Genomic DNA, 12,881 nt, shown 5'->3' with positions numbered 1-12,881 from the left:
AACGGCTTGAGAAAGAATTAGAAAAAAATAATCAGCATCTAAGTGCCATAAACCAGAAGCTCGAAACTCTTGACATACAACATAATAATATCAGAGGTATTTCTGATTAATTGTTCACATTTTTTCATCAATTTCTCAATGAAATAGAGTAAAAGAACAGAAATGGAACCTCACAGTATAAAATTATTACAAACTGGTAAAAGTCTGAAATTACCAATATACTCGACTTTACTGATTTTTTTCTCGATCAGTATGAATTGGTCTGAATTTTACTTGACATAACTCGACCCCAGACTAAACCATACTCGAATGTACTGATTTGTACTTTACCCTTATCTTTGCAATTGAAAATATTCTTGCTTATTACTCCACCTCTGAAAAGAACTTCACCCATTCTCGACCTGTACTCGATTTTGTTTAATCTAAACCATACTCCACCAAAGTTCTGAACAGTTCTCGACTAGTCTGAACCATACTTAACCAAATATATCCTACTTTTTTTTTATTGATTTTAACTGTTAAAATTTTTTGTTTATAAATGACATGAGTTTTGGTTTTTTAAACTTATTTTTTCTTCTTTAATTCCTAAATAAAACTACATTGGTTTCATAGTTACATACACTAGTTATATAATTATTCTTTTGAACAGCCAAAAAAATAACTGAAATTGTTTCACCTTATATAAGAAATATATCTATTATTATAAATATAGATATATACGATATATATATCAAAAAGGGATCAATGATTAAAGAAACAAAAACAATCATTTTTCTGGTTAGTGGTGAAGAATTTTATAAATACCTGCTTAGGGCAAACTCATTAAAAATATCACACCTGGTCAGAGAATATTATATTCTAAAGAACAACAATACAAGATTGCAACATCCTGTTTAACTTAAATCGTTTAAGGCCTTTTTAGTCATTAGATAAATAATACACGATTTTAAGAAAATATGGATTTCTTTTGACCTGCGACACACATTTTCTGATGTAATGAAACTTTATTAAATCGCTTAGTTATGCATTTAGATTTGACAAAAAGTATTTAAATCTAGCTGCAATAAATTGTAACTGTAACACATCTTCTCCTTAGTTAATTATATATATAAGGAGGCTCGAGGGTACAAAAAAAAATAAGCAAAAATTGAAACATTTTTTTTTTCATTACAAATTTTATTTGTTACACAATAAGTTGTTATTTTATGATATGGTACAAAAATCAAGCAAAAAATTCAATTCGTTTTGGCCCTAGATGACTTTTAAATGTCATTGAAAAAGCTCCTAATTTTCTCCACTATTTTTAAGAGAAATTACAGATCGAAACATCACAACGCGAAATAAAAAGCCTATGTGAAACCTTGAAGAAGAAGAGGAAGTAAAATCACAAAAATACTGAACTCCAAGAAAAATTCAAAAAGGAAAGTCCCGAATCAAATGGCGAAATCAAAAGTTCAAACACATGAAAAGAATGGATAACAACTGTCATATTCCTGAATTGTTACAGGCATTTTCTTATGTGGAAAATGGTGGATTGGACCTGGTTTTATAGCTAGCTATGGCAGTCGCATCAAATTCCATTATATTGTCACCGATGCGTGAACAAAACAAACAGACACAATAGGTAAAAATGTCAAAAATAGGGGTACAGCAGTCAACATTGTGTTATCATCTTAATCACTATAAAAACAACAAATGTAACGAAGAAGCATTTTTTCGAAACTTGATAATAAAATTTTAGCGGAGATTGCATCGGAAAACTTGGAAGCAGAGACAAAAGACTCAGATGTTATGTTTTAGATATAGAACGAATTTTGACAAAAGTACGCAATTCATCAAGTTCAAAACAGAAAAACAGAACTTATATCCAAATGCAGCATATTTTGTTTCTATCAACTCCACATCTACATATAATAATCTTATGAAGATATTATTACTACAAAGTAGTTGAATATTAAGAGTAATCAAAATATCATATCACACAATTATTATGATTTTATTTATTTCATATAACGAGATTAATTTTTTGAAGTTCACCTTTTATCTATATTGTACTGGTTTTATCTTTAACACGCCATACCTAAATGTGACAATACTTTGGACATTGGACATGCTATTTTTACTCGTGATTGAACACATCAAATGAAGGCATGCATCAAGGGGGAGGGTTGGTATTATAAACAGGTAGTGTATCTTTATGATATATATAATTAATTACATTTCCTATGATGTTACTCTTTAAGACAAAGTTATGACCTATAGTTGCTTACATCTACATCATTTGGTCTTTTCTAGATAGTTCATTGAAGTCATATCACATTTCCCTTTCTTTTCTCAAACAAGATTTTCTGTTGAGAGGATTTTGCCAATATCATGAATATGTTGTCCTTGTATTGGTCCGAGATTTTCATATACCTTCATTATATCATTGCCGAGTTTAAATTACTACTACATAAACTCATACGATTTCATCGACATTGATCGACAAAAAAACAAATAGTATTCATATGTTAACATTTCATGTCGTTTCGTGTCAAAACTACTACAAAATTGATGGGTATTAATATTAAGTAAACTACCATATCACATGATGATTATATCTTTTTTATACGAATATATAAATGCATATGAAGTTTACCTTTAATCTAAATTGTATCAATTTTATCTTCAACACGACATATCTAGATGTTACAATATTTTGGACATTGGACATATGACATTAAAGCTTGTATCAAGAGGGCGAATTGGTGTTTTTATCAAGTTACAGGTATGTTTTATGGTATATAAAATTAACTGAAATTGCAATTGTGTTACTCTTTCAAACATATCTGTGACCAATATTTGGTTACATCTATGTCATTTGGTCACTTGTCTAAAGTTGTATCATTATCATTCATACTACATCCTCTTATTCTATATAATACATGATGGCCTGTTGAAAAGGCTTTCCTCATATATTCCGTATTTCCATGTATTGGTTTAATATTTTTATACTCCCTTTTTCTTCGTTGGCGACTATAATTTATGTTGCATAACTTTAAATGACTTCATTAAAGTTAATCGACTGAAGCATTTAAATGATGCATGTTAAAATATCATACCAGTACCTAAGGATGGACTATTTGCAATTGGTATGTCATTACCTACGCATTTACTATTTGCAATTGGTATGTCAGTACCTACGCATTTACTATTTGTTATATTAGTACCAAATTATTGACTTTTCGACATGTCAGCAAACGTACCTTATATAGAAATAAGGAGATGTGATATGATTGGAAATAAAACATTTATCAACAGAAGGTAACGTTATTGAATAGGGTGTAAGCATTTACAATTTGGCATGTCAGTAATTATATATAACTATTGACCATTTGGTCAGTACTTACGCATGTTTGTCATATTAGTACCAAAGTATTGACTATTTTTTCGACAATTGGTAAATTTTTTTCTTCTTAACTTTTAGCTCCTTGGACGAATTCCTTAACTGCTTAACTCAAAACTGATCTTTAATATTTTTATAATGAAACATATGAAAATGGTGGAATTGGACCATTTTTGGAATGTAATAAAGTATTCGGATGTTTCTGATAAATTACGTGCCTCTTTAATAACAGAATCGTTCCGGTACTATTATGAATCACAGTTTATGGTCTAAACTCTCTTTTATCATGTTAACTGACTAAATCAAAGACAACCAGCGTTATATAAATGATATATTTCGTTGATTAATCAATTATTCTATAAATATGTTGCCCTAAATGTACCAACATTAATTAACCTTGAATAAACCATTTCAACACAGATAACAACACGATTGACTTCAAAATTCCAACAACCGTTAAAAAAAATCAGACTTTAGCAGGATAATTCAATGATCGTCAAATGCGTGATTATTTTTACTTTCCAACTGTTTTGATTGAGTCGAGCACAGTGATGTGACCTTATTATGTGAAACGCTCATATAAGGGACTTTGTTTTAACATGCTAAATAAATTAAGCGCATGAACACCAAGTTTAAAATTGGCGCAATGGTGTACTTGTAATACACAATATTTATTACATTCGGGGCGTATTGTAAATTCTGTAAACTCATATTTAAAGACCAAGAGTTATATTATTAATTATTTGAGAACAAAATACTGGTTTAACATAACATGCAGGCTTGATTTATTTTTAATTTTATAATGATACTGTTCTGTTGCAGGATGGCGACACCAGTGCCGCAGGAAGATATAAATTATTTACGATTGGCTGGTTTATTACAAAGTATCGCACCACGTGCTGTTGGACGATGGTTTGACAAAGAATTCAATCCTAATCGGTTGAAACAATTTCTGAGTAAAAATCGGAATAGAATATATGACATATCATATAAAAAGAGAGTGATAACAAAGGCAGAGTATAACTTACTATATCCATAAGGTAAGTTCAAAGATGTTCCTTGAAGATAAATGATAAACACTATCGCTCAATATATATGTAGATGACCAATCGTATACCCAGGAACAAAATTCTTTGCGTTAAGGTTCTGAAATTTTATCGTCAGATTTGTATTTCAAAGCATCTCACTGTTAGGCGAGTGTAATATTTGAAAAAGACGTCTAGTTAAGGACTTTAATGCGCCCATCTAACACACGGCTAATTTTTTTTTTAAATGAAAGAATAATGATTAAACTTTGATTTTTGCCCGGTCGTCACAAAATCGTACGGTGCAGTTTTTGTAAAATTGACGTTTATTTCAGAAATTAGTTGAAAATTATAAAACTACGACATGTTTTTCAAGCAAAGGAAATAAGTCGTATCTCTTCTTTAAGACAGAATAATTTAGTGAACTAGATTCTTAAAATAATGAAAAACAATATGTATAACTGTAACTCCGCATGCTTTTACATTCCTTCTAAATATTTGACATTTTGTACCAAAATTTTCATAATCCCGACCTTTTCGGATCTACAATTAATTTTTTATTGCTCTCTATCCGTTTTAGAACACAACAAATTACTCTTCAGTTATCGTTTTTTTATTCAAGATCAAGACTTTATCTCAACATTTCTTAAAATCACGAATTTCTGTAATTTTATGATGTTGGGTAAAATCACTATAATTTCCGGAATCCCTTATCTATTTCGTTATCGTTTTTTACTGAATATATTAGTCGATTTCCGTGTACTTAATAGTCCTTTTAGAGTACGATAAATCATATTTAAGCGGCTCTATTTCTATCTTTAACTTCAGTGTAGCTTAAATAGATATAAAATCGTCCGAAATAAAGATCAAATCAAAGTAAGACATAGTTTTTTAGTTCTGTAGAATTCACCCCTTTCTAAATAAGGAATCGTATCGGAAAATTGTAGAAAATCTTCCGAGTCGTGTCCGAAATTTTCACAGTCCAGTTCACAATGAAACCCTTCCTTTGCTAAAAAGCAAAAAAAATATCCATTTATTGACACAGATGCATAGTCTGTCATGTATTTATTACATAGAAACTATGTAGTTAAACACTTAAATGAAGATACAGTTGCATTGCCGCAGTGGGAAAACGAAAAGATAAAGTTTACAGAAGACTGGTCGATGAATATGAAAAAATGAAAACATCCCATTTGAAAATACAAAATATCATAAGAGTTGCTATAAATATTTCAAAAGTAAGCACAACCTATCATCTTCTGTTTTTTCTGTACAAAGACTTTGTACTACATGTACCAATTCTACCGATTAGTCTCTTCTCATATATCAACGAACCCGCAGGGCAGCAGATCTACAACTCATTCTGATTTGTCTGTTTGTATATTTTGCAAATGTATAAAGCCTATAAGCAAGTTACACAACTTCATAAGGTATCCTCTGAGGAGCAAACTCAAGCTGTTTTGAGTGTTACTACATATATCTCATACAATGATCTGATTTACAAAATAACTCATGATAATTTTACTATTAAATCTTTATACCATCGAACTTGCATCGCTAAATATTTGCTACAAAATTTGAAATCAGAAATTAAAGAGCTATTTAGTTGTGAACATAAAACAGCTTTTACTAACATTTCGACGATTAAAGATGACGTGCCTGTACACAAGGAAGTATTCTGGTTAACAACTTTAATTACTTGATCAGTGAACCGGGCTTAATTTCTGCCCGAGGATCGCCGCCGAGAAAACTACACAACATATGATCAGCTTCAACAAAAACTAAAAAAACCATGGTCAATTATAGTTACATGCATACAGCTTCAACAAGGCCAAGGTGCATCCAATATTGTATACAGTAGCTCTATAATTTTGTCTTATGCCGTAATGACGGAAAATTACCCGTTTAAAATGATGCGATATACGGTCTGTCAAAATTAAAGATCTGAGCAGTGACTGCGAAACTGGTTGCAAACACTTTATGCAGCTACTAGTATTTTACGGAAGCAGATATAGGGGTAGAGGTGTAATCCAATCACCTTATACATTATCTAAAAACATCTTACTGGATTATTCAATTGAAATTATGCCATCTGCTTTAAAAACATTTGTGTATTGTCTCAAGCTTTTAGATGATGACACATCTGCGGCAGTTAATAAAGCGTACGATATTCCTATTGACAAAGTTCTTAGATGTACGGCTTTAGTAGAATGTATATTATCTATAAATATTTTTTTTACTCTTTTTCATTTAGGTTTATCACTACAAATGCATCGTATTTATGGACACACCTTTGTTAACTATCAACAAGTTTGACTGATCAGGAGATTAGAAACAATAAAAATGGGGCATCCATTCTACATGGCATTATTTTTCTTCTGGGGGTTAAAATTTTATCCAAGACAATGTCGACCTAACTACAGAAACAATAACAGATCTCCGTATGATTTTGGTTGGCTAAAAGGCAACATCGGTCCGGTATGATGTCATTCGACTTTCTACAAGATTTGATCTGTTCACGCATTGGTATAGGTATAGGGGGAGGGTTGAGATTTCCAAAAACATATTTAACCCCGCCGCAATTTTGCGCCTGTCCCAAGTCAGGAGCCTCTGGCCTTTCTTAGTTTTGTATAACTTTTATTTTAACTTCTTGAGTATATTTCGAAGCTTAGTATGACGTCCATTATCATTTTAAACTAGTACATTTTTGTGTAGGGGCCAGCTGAAGAACTCCCCCAGATTTGGGAGTTTCTTGCTGCATTGACGACCCATTGGTGGTTTTTGGCCGTTGCCTGCTTTTAAGCGCGTTGGTGTCTCTTTGACAAATCCCTCATGTCCATTCCAATTTTTTAATTCAATATGTATATAGTAGATCTTGTGTCCGCTTTGAGCAAAACCTCTGCTGTACTGATATATGCCCATGCCAAGGAAGTTGTCTTTGTATGGATATGTTGACCGATAAGAATGATGAGATTACAAGTTTAAATGAAGCTATAATATTCCGATATCGCAATATTCCGACCGACGTTTCGATCATTTAGGTTATACGCTAACGGGATTTTAACATCAGAAAGCCAAATAAAAGGTTCAATATTAGGATAGCCCTGTCATCCGTTTGAAGCGGTGAAACAAGATAAAAAAAAAGTAATACTTAGTGCCAAAGTAGCTGAACGTCATCACTAGCGTAATTTAAAAAGAGTACAAACTACTTTGTCAAGTGTTGTTTGATTAATTATATATCTCAAGATACACGGCGGCCGACTGAAGTAAAATCAAACACAGTTTGACGTACAATGAGTGATCATGTTATCTGATTTAGTGATGTATGAGTTGTTAATGTCTGTGTCATTTTGGTCTTTTGTGGATAGTTGTCTCATTGGCAATCATACCACATCTTCTTTTTTATATATCAACATATTGCACTACAATAACAAAAGAAAATCTGCTCTATGGTTGTCTGATTTTGAAGCGGTTGGCAGGCTTTCAAACTAACAGGAGACCATACGCTTCCTCAATTTTAATGAACAGCTCATCATGGGACTTTTCTAAACAATTAAAAATACGTCATATGTTATATTTTCCTCTTGCTTCAAATATTTTGTTTCGGATTATTTATATCAAATTTGCAGATATATGTTTGTAAATACGTGCAATCAAATGATATGGAGGTATTATAATATTTAGATAATGCAATGGCGACTACAGATACATTTGTGTGACTTAAATGGTTGATTTTCAAAGACTCCGAGAGAAAACGTTATGTAACATGTGTTACCATTAAAATCAACCAAAATTAATTAATATTATGATAGAAATATATTTTCCCAACAGTAATACAGCATTCCTATAAAATTGTTTCGTTTTTGCATTTGTTTTGACTCAATTTTACAACTGGAGGTATCCGTGAATTGAAATTGCACCCTTGACCTTTGACCTCGATTTTAAAACAAAATGCACCATAATTTCTTTTGACGACCGGGATATTTAGAAAGTACACATTCTTAGCTTTCTAGTGATATATAATTTAGCCGTGTGTTAGGTAGGTGCATTAAAAATGTAAATTTGGCTCTCATATCACTCGCCTATGTAAACTTGTTTAATTGAACAACTCATTACAGATACCAGGATTGAAATTTTGTATTTGAGCCAGACGCGCGTTTCGTCTTCAAACGACTCATCAGTGACGCTCGAAAAAAAGAAGGTCAAATTAAGTACGAAGTTGAAGAGAATCGAGGACCAATATTTCGAAAAAGGTTTGCCCGGGTAAAACAAAAAGTTTAGATAATAACCTTTGGAATGATATATGATATAGCCATATTTTACATGGGAGTATTAAAGTCGTTTACTAAGCGTCCTTTTTGGTTATTATCATTCGCCTTAATGTCAGTTTGTTTTTATTTTCCGTATTTGTTAGGCTCTTGCGGAGTATCATCAGACATGTTTGATGTATCATTAATGGTATGTTTACTGAGACATTTCACAGATCTTGACATCCAAGATAGTCTTCCACCGGAAAAGATGCATACAACTGATGCAGATATTTCAAGGATAAAATTTTACCGGAACTACATTGTACACTCTGACAGCGGTAGAATAACAGAAAGAAAGTTTACAGTAATATGGAAGTGTGTTGTAGAGGTATTACAATATCAACATAACCATATTTGTATGAGGGTCTGGATGGGGGGGGGGGGGGGGGGGGGGGAAGGGTCTGTTATTCTGTAAACATTTTATTTTCACCCCTTTTGTCTCTAATCTTCAAAAAAATAACCCCTTTTTTTTGGCCCGTTATTCTCTTATCTTCATTTTTAAGGGCATTTTTCTTTAATCATTTAACCCCATCCAAACCCTCTTGCATATAGTATATTTACAATTCTAACATAACGTTCTCAAAAAGCGTTGGTACACACCTATGGTAAATGTTGTTTGGGCTGTTCCGATTATCCTCCCACATCATATGTTTTATAATGAATGAGCTACCCAACGTCATAGAACGATGACGTAAGAATATAAGCATTCAACGGGAAAATACACGCCTGTGAAACCGAAAATCCTCACAACAAGGTAACGTAAACACACGACGCTAAAATGTGTTATAAGCCTTTTATTTATACATATAAGAAATGTAAGTAAAATTATCATTTAACAGCGTCAAAACCTATCTAAATACTCTGCAGTTAATAGTTTAAGCATGTCATTAATTAAATTTGCTCCGTTCTTTGACGTCAATTTAAACGTGCGTTTATTTATGGGCACGGCATATATTTGCCTTCACCTACCGCGCGTCGATCCAAAAGATTTGCCATATTTGTCATACTAGAATAAAAAATAATTCAAAGGGGCTTGTATTCATACTGATTTTACAGAAACGCTTCCTATTGTTCAAGTCATGGTTTTTGCTTAATTTGTTATTTAGATAATTGTATGAGCTGTAAGCCGAAAGAAAACCACACGAAAAAATATTATAATATTTCTCATGTAAGTAATGAGATTGACTGCCGTCAAATGGATGTTATGGTGTGTAAAAGCAATGTTCTTTTTCTTTCAGGCCATTATTAGACTTTTACCAGAATAAAAGCCTGAAATTGATGCTCTGATGAGTTCATTGGTAACTAACGGTATTGAAATAAAAAAAATTATCCGGCTTGAGAAAGAATTAGAAAAAACTAATCAGAATCTAAGTGCCGTAAACCAGAAACTAGAAACGCTTGAAATACAACATAATAATATCAGAGGTATTTATGATTAATCTATAAAATATATTTTAACAGTTTATGTGTACCAAAGCGTTAAAGTATACCAAAAGGACTTCAAAGTATAACAATGGTATTATGGTAAACACTGTTTCATCTTGTTAAAAGATACATTTTTGTTATACAAATACACTCAAATGATTTGTAATTGATAAAGTTATTTCTTTTTGGAATCATAATCAAAAAGCTAACATAAATGAAATAAATGAATCACTGTAGGCCATCAGACGGATAAACTCATGCTATATACTTATTTGTAAAAGATAGACATCTGGATACGTCCGTCTTTACATGATATCAGTTTCTCTTATGACTAGTTCCTCTTTCCCTTATTGTTTGATTATTTGTATTAAACGAAGTTAATGAACCCTACAATAACAAAGGTAATAGAATACCTATCCATGACACATAATCGGAAAATGAACAGGAAAAGAAACACACAAAAAGGAAAGGAACACATGTTCGTCGTCTCCAAGTCTCAGTAAGACTTTCACACGGAGTGAAAACTCACTCACTTCACTGCAAGCTTGAGACTGTCTCTTGCATATTATGTCAAACAGTTTTAATTGATGTCGAGAAAGCATTACTCAGCAGAAAACACAAGACCTAAGACGGGATAGCATGCAGTAATATTCGATTCAAACCTCAATGTTCATATGCTTGTGATTAATGTAGATAAACTCCATAGAATACTCCGAAAATGAGGCCACCTCGCTTGTTGTGTCTTTTGTACTATTATATCTCTGTTTGTCTTTTTATATTTCAAACGATGGCGTTGTCATTTTTTTTTCAATCTATGAGTTTGACTGTCCCTCTGGTATCTTTCGTCCCTCGTGTGATTATATAACATCAAGTTTACGAACGCATCGATATGACTTTAGACATGACCTGTGTTATCGCCTTTCTGGTTTTAATACTCACAAGTGAATACATATCATAATGATTCACCTTAATTATTCAAGTAGTGATAAAGGCAATGATTTTGATGAGAATTATTTTCGACACTTAATATACACTACAAACCATTAAAGTCTGAAATGGCCTATATCTGTACTCGACTGTACTGATTTTTACTCGACCAGTCTGAATCGGTCTGACTTTTACTTGACATTACTCGACCCCAGTCTGAACCATACTTGACTGTACTGAATCGTACTTGATCCTTATCTTTGCCGTTGAAAATAGTCTGAACTATTACTCGACCAGTCTGAAACAGTCTTAACCCATTCTCGACTTGTACTCGACCTATTTTTCCAGTCTGAACCATACTTAACCAAAGGTCTGAACAGTACTCGACCAGTCTGAACCATACTAGACCAAAACACTCTACTTTTTTAACTGTTAAAATAAATTTCTAATTAATGACATATATAACAACAGCCAACAAAATTTATAAAAAAATTTAACCTTATATTAGAAATATATCTATGATTATATTTAGGATGAAAAAAAAAATATTATATAAAACTTATATCATAAAGGGATAATATTAAATACATAAATAAAATTGTTTTTCTGATTAGTGGTGAAATATAAAGAATAAACTCTGCATGTGGCAAACTCATAAATAAGATCACACCTGGTAAGAGGTATTACATTCTAAATAACATTGATTCAAAATTGCAACATCCTGTTTAAGTTAAATAACAAGGCCTTTCAAATATTCATGTATGTACTAGATAAGTAATACACAAATTTAAGAAAATAGGGCTTTCTTTTTACCTGTAAAACACACATGTATTGAGGTAATTAGAACATATTAAAGTGCTTTATGTATGCCATGTTAATTTGACAAAAAAAAATTACTTAAATTAATTGAAATAAATTTTTACTGTTACTTTGGAATACATTTCTTTTTTTAAAAAGGTTATCAAGAATTGCTATGGAAATTCTATTATCATGATTACATTAAATTCTTGGTTTAGTAAAACAAAACAATTAAGCTCTCATTTTTTTTAAATTTATTAAGTTGCTTTATATATATAGTAATAAAAAAAAACATTCACTGCATTATTAATTCAACTCAAATAAATCTTTACTAGGATTAAGTTAATGGTGAAAATAGTCCAGTTACCATAAAATTCTTCCGAAGTATTCATAAAATTTTGAATAAATATTGAAAATATTAGTCATTTGTTAGTCACAATTCATTTTTTTTTAGATTATGTGATCAGCTTGTTTTATTCATATTTTAAAAGTTGATATATATTTTTACGTAAGTGTTGATTACTATTGTGTTGACGTTATATTATGATTGATTATTGTGAAATTTTAATTTCAATTTGTTGTTCAAATTTCATTTTTATTTAAAAAAAAATCCTAAATTGATAAAATTCAGTTGATAGAAACAAAGAATAGATCTAGGTTGGTTAAGACTTGGTCGAGTATGGTTCAGACTAGGTCGAGTATGGTTAAGACTTGGACGAGTATGGTTCAGACTAGGTCGAGTATGGTTCAGACTAGGTCCAGTACGGTTCAGAGTAGGTCGAGTACTGTTCAGACTAGGTCGAGTACGGTTCAGACTAGAATAAAATGGTTAAGTACTGGTCAAGTACACATTCAAACTGTTAAGTATGGTTCAGACTACAGTCGAGTATTATCAAGTAAATCTCAGACGAATTCAGACTGGTCGAGTAAAAATTAGTACAGTCGAGTAAAAATCAGTACAGTCGAGTACAAATATAGGCCATTTCAGACTTTTAATGGTTTGTAGTGATA

The sequence above is a fragment of the Mytilus edulis genome, chromosome 12 (assembly GCF_963676685.1).
Source record: "Mytilus edulis chromosome 12, xbMytEdul2.2, whole genome shotgun sequence".
Lineage (NCBI taxonomy): Eukaryota > Metazoa > Mollusca > Bivalvia > Mytilida > Mytilidae > Mytilus > Mytilus edulis.
The sequence above is the reverse complement of the archived record's forward strand: the minus strand, read 5'-3'. Positions refer to the sequence as shown.